Raw genomic sequence first — 11,680 nt, 5'->3', positions numbered from 1 at the left:
TAGATAGATTGGACTTCATCAAAATTAAAAACTTTTGTGTGTCCAAGGACATTATCAAGAAAGTGAAAAGACAACTTACAGAATGGGAGAAAATATCTGCAAATCATATATCTGATAAGGGTCTAGTAATTTGTATAATTAGTTTCTCCAGAATATGTAAAGAACTCTTACAACTCAACAACAAAAAGACAAACAACTCAGTTTAAGTATGGTCAAAGGACTTGAATAGACATTTTTCCAAAGAAGATATTCAAAGTGCAAATAAGTACATGAAAAGATGCTCAACATCATTAGTCATTAGAGAAATGCAAATCAAAACCACAATGAGATACCACTTCACACCCACAAGGATGGCTAAAATAAAAATTGAAAAAAAAAAAAAGGAAAATAAGTGTTGGAGAGGATGGAGACATTGGAATCCTCATTCATTGCTGGTGGGAATGTAAAATGGTACAGCCACTATAGAAAACAGTTTGGAAGTTTCTCAAATAGTTAAATATAGAATTACTATATGACCCAGCAATTCCACTCCTAGATATATACCCAAAAGAACGGAAAACAGGTACTCAAATAAACACTGGTACACACATGTTCATAGCAGCACTATTCACAATAGCCAACAGGTGGAAACAACTCAAATATCTATCAATTGACAAATGGGTAAACAAATTGTGGTATATACATAATGGAATATTATTCAGCCACAAAAAGGAATGAAGTATTGATACATGCTAGAATGTGGGTAAACCTCAAAAACAGTATGCTAATATTTCAGAAGCTAGACAAAAAAGACCACATATTATATTATTCTATTTATGTGAAATATCCAGAATACATAAACCCATAGAGACAGAAAACAGATTGGTGGTTACCAGGGGCTGGAGGGAAGAGAGAATGGGAAGTGCCTGCTTAATGGGTACAGGGTTTTATTTTGAAGTAATGGAAATGTTTTGGAACAGAATAAAGGTGGTAGTTGCACAACATTGTGAAAGTACTAAATGCCACGGAATTGTTCACTTTAAAATGGTCAACTTCATGTTATGTGAATTTTGCCTCAATAAATTAAAAATTTGTTGAGTATGAATTAGATCTAGAAAATATTTATCTTTACTGAGAACATTAATGAATATTTGAAAAAATGGAGAAAATATAGGCCTCCAGTAAGTGTTAGCCATTTTTTTAACCTAAGGTTTTGCCTAATAGAACACTGAAATAGTAAAATTTAAAATACGAATGGACTGGAAGGCAGGGCACCTGCTCCTTCATGTCAGATGATTCAGACAGTGAAACACATAAAACTTCCTAAGTTCCGTGCTTTGCATGTTCTGACAGTCCTTTCATCTGTGGTGCAAGAGTATTGAATGGGAAGACCCAGATATGGTAGAATCTGACGCTAGCTGTTGTCTATTCTAAAAGCTAGCCCACACCTTGGAAGAAGCAGGTGCTCTCATCCTTCTGCTGCAGAAAGCAAATTCTAGTCCTTAAGCCCAGCCACAGACATATGAAATATAGAAACTACACTGTAACTAGTCCAGAAACTAACATGTTTTTAGACATTTATTATAGGAAAAGAGCCAAAAAAAATTATTGAATAAATGGGACACTTGGTTAGATATTTGAAGGAAATTTTTTATTTGGTTCTTCATCTTATGCTGTGGGTCAAAATAAACTCCAGGTGGATTAAGAGTTAACTGTAGAGAGAAGGGGGGCTGGAGGAGGAAGGGAGAGTCTTAGGGAGAGTTGTTTTTTTGTGTGTGTGTGAGAAATATCGGCCCTGAGCTAACGTCTGCCAATCCTCCTCTTTTTTGCTGAGGAAGATTGGTCTTGGGCTAACATCCGTGCCCATCTTCCTCCACTTTATATGGGATGCCACCACAGCATGGCTTGCCAAGCGGTGCGCCCCCAGGATCCAAACCGGTGAACACCCGGTCGCTAAACCGGTGAACACCCAGCCGCCGCAGCAGAGTGCGCACGGTAACCGCTTGCGCCACCGGGCCGGCCCCTTAGGGAGAGTTGTTTTAATGCAGGTGGATACTCATTTGCTGTCTGAATGAGGAAATAAAAGAAATCTTAAGGAAGATATTGCTACATTTGACTGCACAAAATTTTTCACATCAAAATTATAATCACACTTTTTAGAAACAGAAATATTTCTGTATAAATAAGACAAAAAGTCATACCCTTCAAAATAAGTTGTTCAAATAAATCCATAAGAAAAGGGTTAAGGCACGAAAGACAATATGCTAAAAAAGAAAAAGATATAAAGAGCATATAAAATAATTCAATTTTGAATAATAAAAAAACTAAACATAAAATTATAATATATCCTTCTCCTCTTATACGATTAAGAAAGATTTGAAAAAAGCATTCCTCATTGGTGAAGGTATGGTGAAAATGAGCCTTGTTCTCCACTGATGTAAATTAATAGAATTTTCCCAGGAAATAATTCACAATATTTATCAAATATTCATCCCTTTGGCTCAATGAATCATTCTCCATAAATGTACTCTGGAAGGAATTAAACTGAAATGGAGGTAAATTGTGCTCATTTTAGAAAATTTTATAACAAAAAAAATGTTATACAACCCAACAATAAGAGAATTAAAAAATTATGGCATCATTACATAAGAATACATTATGCAACCATCAAAATGATATTTATAAAACAAAATACCTACATAAAATGTTTAAAATTTTTAAAATATTTTTTAAATATTTTAAACACAGGAAACAAAATTACTCATTCAGTATAACCTCAATTACAATAAAACATAGGAAATGAATTGGCAATACCTATCTAGATAAAAAATGCACATACCACTTGACGTAACAGTTTCACTTTTAGGAATTTGTCCTAGATATGCTAGAGCAGAAATAACATGTATACAAGATATTTATTGTAGCATTGTTTGTAATAGCAAAAGGCTGAAAATAACCTAAATGTACATCAAATCAGTTAGGATTCAGACAGAAAATGGCATACAATCCAGCCAGCCAAAAAGAAAAAGACAAAGAAAAGCTCTATCTATACTGATATGAGACAATCTTCAAGATTTATTGCTAAGTGAAAAAAGCAAGATATATAAAAGAATGTACAGTACATAATGATTTGCATTGAACAAAAGAGAAGGAGATACTTACAAATGTGCTTGTACAGTAGTCTCCCCCTTATCCATGGGGGATACATTCCAAGACCTCCAGTGGTGCCTGAACTGCAGAGAGTACCTAATCCTATGCATACTATGTTTTTTCCTACACATACATATCTATTATAAAGTTTAATTTATAAATTAGGCACAGCAAGAGATTAATAACAATAACCAATAATAAAATAGAACAATTACAACAATATATTATAATAAAAGCTATGTGAACGTGGTCTCTCTCAAAATATCTTATTGTAGGCAATACTCACCCTTCTTCTTGTGATGATGTGAGATGATACAGTGCCTACATGATGAGAGGAAGCGAGGTGAATGACATAGGCATTGTGACATAGCATCCCTGGGTTGGAGCAGGATAGCGCCAGATTTCATCATGCTACTCAGATCGGAGTACAATTTGAAACTTATGAATTGTTTATTTCTGGAATTTTCCATTTAATATTTTCAGACTGCAGTTGACCACAGGTAACTGAAACTGCAAAAAGCAAAACCACATATGAGGGGGGGACTACTGTACATGTATAGACCATTGCTGGAAGACCACCAAGGAAATCATTGAGAGAGTGCCTCTGATGGTGAACTAGATGGCCAGGGGCAGGGAGAGAGAGATAGGAGGGACGCTTACTTCTTACTGTATTACCTTTTGTGCTATTTACATTTTTAACCACTTTTCAACTATTCAAAAATAATTTTAAGATTAAAAAGTGTCAAAATTTAAAATTATTATACATATAAACACATGGGAAAAACAACTAAAGAACATGTCCTAAAGTTTCCATAGACTTTAATCCCTAAATGGTGGGATTATTGGTGATTGTTGTTTTCTTCTACATTCTTCTTTATTTTTCAAATATTCCACATTGAGAATGTATGGCTTTCATAACAAAGAAAAATTAACATGATTTTAGAGAGAGAGAGAGAGAGATAAAAAAGATCAGTTCCTGGTACAGTCCATTGATCTTTATGTAAGTGAAATAGTCCTTATCTACACGGCAGATAGCAGAAAACAAACTGTCATAATTCTAGTAATAAAAACAGAAAACGAAGTTGAATAAAAACTACTCTTAGATGATGGCAGAAGAGGTATGTGAAGATCCCAAGGCATTTCTGGGCACTTTCCCTCATTTTCACTTCAAGAATTGTAACTTTCCTTTTCCTTGAAGAGGCATTTCCCTGATCCGATCTGACTCTCCTCAGCTTTACTTGAAGGATTTTTTGGTTCCAAATGAAACAAAAGAAAGAGAAGGGAGAGAAAAGGAAGTAAGAGAGCAGGATCAGAGAAGCAAGAGGAGGAAGGAAGAGAACTGCCAACCACAGACCTGCCCAAGGCGGAGTCACCTGGATGAAACCAGGGGAGATGGGCAGACGCACAGCCTCAATGCGAAAGGAAGGAAATGGTGAGGAAGAGACGACAGTCCTGGGTGTGGGATGCTAGATAATGCCATTTGTTCAGGACACTTTGATTGACATTCAAACCACACTATGTTGGGAGATGAAGTGGGCACATGAGGCCTAGGATGAAAATGAGGAGAGAAAACAGCACTGGTGGGGCAATTCTATAAACAGCGTTGCCTTCGTTGGTTATTTATAACTTTGGAATGCCCACGTGTCATTAAATGTTTTTCTGTGGTTTGTTGGTTAAGAGCGTTTGTAAAGGCAAACTCAAGAACTGAAATGGTATGGAATTATTATATAGCAAGTAAATCATAATATGCTTGGAATAGAGATATGTTTATCTTTAAATATTGGAAATTCAAAGGATTTTTTCTCTGGTCTTCAAAGTCATGCTACTGTGTCTTATTCTAATTTATATCCCCAATGCCTCTCTTGGCCCCTGTACATAGTAGGTGCTCAATAAATGTTTGTTGAATGAATGGTTGAATTAATTTAATACTTTGATGGAAGAATTACAATCAAAATTAGAATTTACTTAAATATTCTATTATTTGGATGGAAATATATGGACAGCCTGGGGATTACTAGAAACATTTTCCCCTAGAACACTGCCATAGGGTGAGCTGTCACAGCTCTGATAGAGACTGCATCTTGATTCAAACTTAGAACTGAGTGCAACTAGAAGCAGCAGCCCAGCTCAGGAACTTAATACCAGAGGGCCAAAGAACTGAGAGAGTCCTCACACCCCCTCAACACCTCAGATGTGTAACCACCGAAATTTAGGACATTAAGTGTTCCTTAGAAAGACATAGAACAGAAAAATGTAGCATCTTAGTGTTAAATGCAACATTAAAGATGACCCAGTCCAAGGCCCTCATTTTATGGTGAAGAAACAGACTCAGAGAGGTTATGTGACATGTTCAAAGTCACACCACTACTTAACAGCAAATCCAGGAGTCAAAGCCAGGCCATCTTTTCATAGCACCTTCATATTATAAACTGCAAAGTAACTCGAACATAAAAGTGGAGGAGGATGCAAACTAAATTCCTAAAATTATTGCATAAAAATATTATAACTACAGAGAGACCTTACATCCAGAATTAAAATAAATTTGAGGTTCTTTTTTGCTCATTTGACTCCTTACTTAGCTTTCTTATCATGAACAACTATGTGTAACAACACAAACAATCTTTGAAAGTTGCCTTTAGAATTTTTTTTTTAATTTAACCCCCCTGAGTGGAAAAAATAGCTAGTAGCTTAGTTACTGATATTCCCAGCTCTCCTGATGGGTGAAGGGTTACAGAATTTGTTTCCTGATGACACCCCTGGTCTTTCTGCTTTCTTTCCTTCTGTGCACCTAGGAGTCTTGGAATTATATGTGAATCATGCCTTTTGAAAAGTAAGTGTCTGATTATAATATGTGAAGTGTTATTGTTTTTACATGTTTTTAAATTTTGTGGTACAGTTTTTATATTCAGCTGGATTATTTGAATTAGCATGAAAATGCGTACAATGAACACTGCACAGCAGTTGGAATGGACACACATCACACAATAACATGGATGAATTTTATCAACATAAAAGTAAAGAAGGCAGAGACAAAAGAGGACATACTGTATGATTCTATTTATATAAGGTTCAAAAATCAGCAAATGAATCAATGCTGTTTGGAATCAGGATAGTGGTGTCCCTTGGGGTGCCAGTGGGGACAGTGACCCAGAGGGAACAGAAAGGGGGCTTCTAGGGACCCAGTAGTTCTGTGTCATCATACGGATTCCAGGTACATGGTGTATTCATTTTGTGAGCCATGCACCCGCGATTTGTGAACATTTTGTACATAAGTTATACTTTAATAAGAAGTTTCCTTAAAAAAAAAACAAAAATAAAATCAACATTTTAAAAAGCAATGTCATCTGTTAAAAAATACATATTCTCTAAACATGATCCTTTAAAAAACTTTTTGAAAAGTAAAACACCATACAAATGCGAATATATTTTAGTGTCCCATGTTCAGACAGGATGGATAATACTGAATAATGACTAAGATTCAGAACAATATATTCCAGAAATTGCAGGCTTAAACTCCCTGGTTACCATTAGCATTGTGTTTTTCTTAATGCCTGAAATAAAATCTAAACAAGAGGAGGCTGCTTCAGGCAAAATGGTATTTGGGTGATGGTAAAGACCTTAATGAGATCAGGTAATTGTTTGGTGAAGCTAAAAATTTTACCTTCAATTAACTAATCAACAGCATCATACATCATCATAACTATCTCACTCCCTTCCACCTACATACCATCGAGTCAATATATGGGAGGCAGGTGTCTAAGAAACCACTTCCTCTGGATGTCTGAACCTGCACTCAGGGGCCATTTTTTAAACATTTATTGAATTAGCCTGGTCTAATTTACAATTAATGGAAAGTCTGTAGTAATGCAGATTCCATAAGCAGCTACGGAAAGCTAAAACTTTGAACCAGAGTGTAAAGCAAATACATTTTATTTTCCTTCTACATTTACTTCTTTGCAATTCATGGAATATTTTAAGAAACCATTTAATAAACACTTGGGTTTCTGGCTTCCATTTGCTAAATGGATAACGCTGATACAAATAGTAGTAATAATAGGCTACCCCAAAGTGTCATTTTTCAGTAAACTAGGTATATTTTAAATACAACTCTTAACTGAAATTGAGAAGTGTGAATTGGAAATTGAATGAAATTGCCAAATCTGAAGAGAAAGATGGCCAATATAAACCCACAGAAGCACTTCCTCTTAAAATTCATGTGGGTAAAAAGAGTGGGGAGAACATCTTTTAGTGTTTGTTTAGGCTTAAACAGACGTAAACATGTCCTCCCCCCACCCACGTCCAAGCCCAGCCAGACTCTCTCTCCCGCACGTGCAGCCCTTACTATGCTGTCTGCTGTGCTCCTGGGGCCGTCCAGGGAAGCTGTGTTTCTAGTGGCCAAGGAATAGGAACTTTAATGAGAGTGCAAGGCTGGGGAGGGAGGGAAATGTCTCTCCTCTCTGTTGGGGAGGGCATATGGTTTTCACTTTCATTCTGTGGTACAGTAGTTATTAAAAGCTGACTGCACGCCAAACACAGTGCTAGATGCCGGGGACACCATGGTAAGCCACTGCACTGCAATATGTTCCGAGGCCCTTGTGGAACATGCATCAAGGGGTCAGATGATGAAGAAATATAACGATACTAAACAGATTATATAATGGGAACACCAAATAACATGGACCAGGAGTAGACTTTTTTTTTAACACTTTGAAAGATATAAAGTGTATTTTATACGCTCATTTCCCCAGAAAACTGGAAATTGTGCTTCAGTTTATTAGTTTCTTTGTGTAATAGAATAATGTGCTACATACACAGAAATTGCATATCCCCTTTACATATTGTATTGTAATCCCTTCCAGATTTAATGCTAGACTTGAATTAAGGCAAAAAGATAACATAAAATGAACAAAAACCCTCAACTCTCTTCTTATAGCTAGAATGAGACCGGGCTTGATAACTGCTCAAGGGTACAAAAGACTAAAAGAGCAAGTTCACATTACAACACTGACCAGTATAGTAACTGAGGTCTTGGGCTCAACGTCTCAGTGACAGTTTCCTTATCTGGAAAACAGGGCCGATAACAGTACCCACCTCATAGGATTTTTGTGAAAATTAAATGATATAAAGTAGTGAAGGACTTATAGAATGTTTACTACCTCCTAGGTGCTCAATATATGTTCATTCATTTAACACAGACTTATCGAGCACCTATTATGCATCAGGCTGGAGATGTTTAGCAGTAGACAAAACAGACAAAAATCCCTGCCCTTGTGACATTAACATTTCAATGAGAGACAAATAATAAATAAATAGGTAAAAATATTATACCCAATGGTAATAAAGGAAACAGAGAAAGTAAATTGTGGGAGGGGAGTAGGGAGGAGAAGGTTGTGATTTTAAATGGGATGGCTAGGGAAGGCCAAGCCTGAGGAAGGTGAGGGAGCCAGCCAAGGGGAGGCGAGTTCCAGATAGAGGAAACTGCCAACACAAAAGTAGAGAGATCCGGGTGACTGGAGGGGAGAGCACCCGTCCGCAATCCCTTCTCCGAAATGCTGGAACCCAAAAACCTCTGAGGATTCTGGTCATACTTATTCTCTGCCCTCCTTCACTTCCAGGTCTGTGGACACGATCACCCCACTCCCTGGAACAGCATTCCTTTTCCTTTTCTCTGTGGTAGGAGCCTCTGGAAGCCTCTGCCATGGCATCCTGTGCCTACACCTTATTGCAGCATCTCTTGGTCAGCTCCACTACACCCCAGTGCTACAAGTGCTTGACCCCTAGCGAAACAAGTGTTATTACTCCTCTATTATTATTATCACTATTATTGCTTATCCTTGTCAAAAAACAAAAGCTGAACTAAAGAACTGTCCTTGAAGGAATGGGGGCAGTGTATTAGGACTCCAGGAACATCTCCTTCAAACAGGATTTCCACCCGAAAGCTGAAAATTTCTATATATTTGAAGAAAACCTTCGCCCTAATTGGGACATCTAAAGAATTAGGATTGGTCATTTTCTACTCTTAATGGGGAAATAAACTGAATGAGGAAGAAGAATCCTGAGATGGAAGTGGGAAAGAAGAAAGAGAATTAAAAAAAAAAAAAAAAAAAAAAGAAGGGGAGAGGCAAGGAAGGATGAAGGGCATAATTAAATTCTAAAAGAAAAATATAAACAAGTTTAATAGAGACAAACTCAACAGGCATTTCCCCTCTTGCAAGTATCTATGAGCGGGGGCGGGGGGGGGGAATGGGGTGACCATTAGCCCTTTCCTGTAGTAGTCTTTGGAGAGGGACGAGATTTTCAAATACTTAAGATTTTGAATGACACCAAACTCCCCTTTCAAATTAGAAAAATGTCTAATGGTTAGAAAATATGCTTTAAAAAAAATTTTTTTTTAAGTGAGAAGTTGTCTCATCGGCTTTCACGTGGAAAATCGCTTGAAACTGGCAGTGACTTTTTCTTTTTTTTTTTCAAGTAGCTACACGAGAAAGTGTTCTGCCGCCTCAAAAACCTCGCGACGACTGCCGGATGCTCCAAAGTCAAGATCCTCCGCAGACAGGAAATGCCTTTGCCAGCTCCAAGGTCTCCTCCCCACAGCCCTCTCTATTGTCTGGAGAGATTTGTGTACATCCGACTGAAGAGGTTTCCCGCCTGCAACTGCGAATCAAAGAGCTACCTCAAAAGAAGGGAACCCGTGGGGGCTTTCCAGCTGTTCTGGCTAACACTGGGCGCCCATTGGGTGTCAGGTATTGATGCCTCCTCTCAGTTGAGCTACCCACCTCTTCAGGAACTGAGGCTAAGAATTCCTGTTTCCCAAGGCCCCCAACCAGCAAGGGAGGTGTAGGGGAGTCTCTGCCTTACTTCCAGCCCTCCTCTTATCCACAACGGTGTAATTCCTGAGATAGGGTCAGCCACATCTGAAGGCGTGGCTGCTGTTCTGTAGACCTTGGCTCTGAGATATTTTGGTGGGTGGGAGAGATCTCCAAAGTGCTTCTCATTTGGATTCAACAACAATAGCAAAAATGTTTCCGGGGCAAAATTAGATTACACAAGTGCAGAGTCCAGCTGGAATTTCATGAAACCCAAACGGGATGAAAAGTAAATGTCAGTACAACATCTGATTATTTTTACTGCAAGATAACAAACTCCTAAGCATTCAGAAGCATCCTGAGTGATTGTTTACTTTTCCACCTTCTGTCCCATGTTGTCGGTAGTCACATAAGTATCATCTGCAATCACAGATGTAAAGGATCATTGATTATTAGATTTTAAAAAAATCAGAAGGGTGAGCTTCTGAGTTCATGTCATCTTCCACAAGCCAGTATAACTGGAATGGGAATTTTAGTAGGTGCTGTCTGTCCTCAGCAAAAAAAATCTCCCCTTTCCCTCAAGTCCAAATACATTTTCTTGAATTCCTGCCCTGCCCCCATTAACTAAAATGAATATTCACAGCAATGAAACCACAAAAAAAAAGGTTGTCAGAAATGTTGAAAGAGAATAGGTACTTTCGCTATCGGAGATGGTTTCCTCTTTTCCCACAAGATGTCTTATCAGCTTTCACCCTGAGAAAACTAAAAAAAGTAAGAAAAAAGAAACCTTATGCAATAGTTCTCTAAATAAAATACTACACAGCAGGCCAGTCATCCCTAAAAGTGACGTTGTTTAAAGAGTCAAAGTACATCATCCGACAAAATCAATATCCTATTAAGTTAGAAAGGGTTCTGAATATCAAAGACCAACGAACTGAATAACTTAAAGTATAAGTACACGAGCCAAGGGATTAATCACACACTGTCATGGTGAAATTAGGGCAATTCTTCCAATCATTAACGTTTTGCTTACAAAAATGTGCTTTTCTGTTTGTCTTTCTGCTAAATGATAACCGTTTTCAAGTTGAATCTCCTGATAAAAAGAGTTAAAAACAAGACAGGAGTTGTGCTGTAAAGGTCATACATGCTGCTTCAACATGAAATAGCCAAAAGGCAAACAAATGAAAAATGCCTGGATTGTAGGAAGAATTTGTAAATATTCATTGGCAATCTGCAACCAGGCACTTTAGAAAACAGTGAATGCCAACCTGTGTCCTGAGAATACTGTACTTCCTCCAGGTAACATGCTCTTGATTCTTAAGGACATGTCTAGATTCAGAATCTGAGCCACTTGAAGAGAGTTAGGAATAGCTTTAAATTGGAAAACAGCCTGGTTTCAGGGATTGTCTACTTTAAAACAAGATTTCATTCCTCAACTATTCCAGCGTCAATCAATATATAAGCCTGTGTTTCTCTGCTTGATAGTCATGATACAATTATTCTCAAGAATAAACATTAACCAGAGGTTATCTCCAGGAGTGAAACACGCATACAGATTTCAGGATTGCTGTAATTCAATATTAGGCCCACAAGCCTCCTGTTCTCCCAGACCCTGTACAGACAGTCCCATTTCCAACGAGACTGATTATGACCTTTGAAACCTTGATGGAACCTGTCAGGCAGGGTCAGGGAGCTTGGAGCCCGAAACTGATGGGAAAGGAGACCTTCCCACTGGATGTCTACTT

Source organism: Ceratotherium simum, chromosome 6, assembly GCF_057802395.1.
Source record: "Ceratotherium simum simum isolate JZ-2026a chromosome 6, ASM5780239v1, whole genome shotgun sequence".
Classification (NCBI taxonomy): domain Eukaryota; kingdom Metazoa; phylum Chordata; class Mammalia; order Perissodactyla; family Rhinocerotidae; genus Ceratotherium; species Ceratotherium simum.
Note: the sequence above shows the minus strand (reverse complement) of the source record.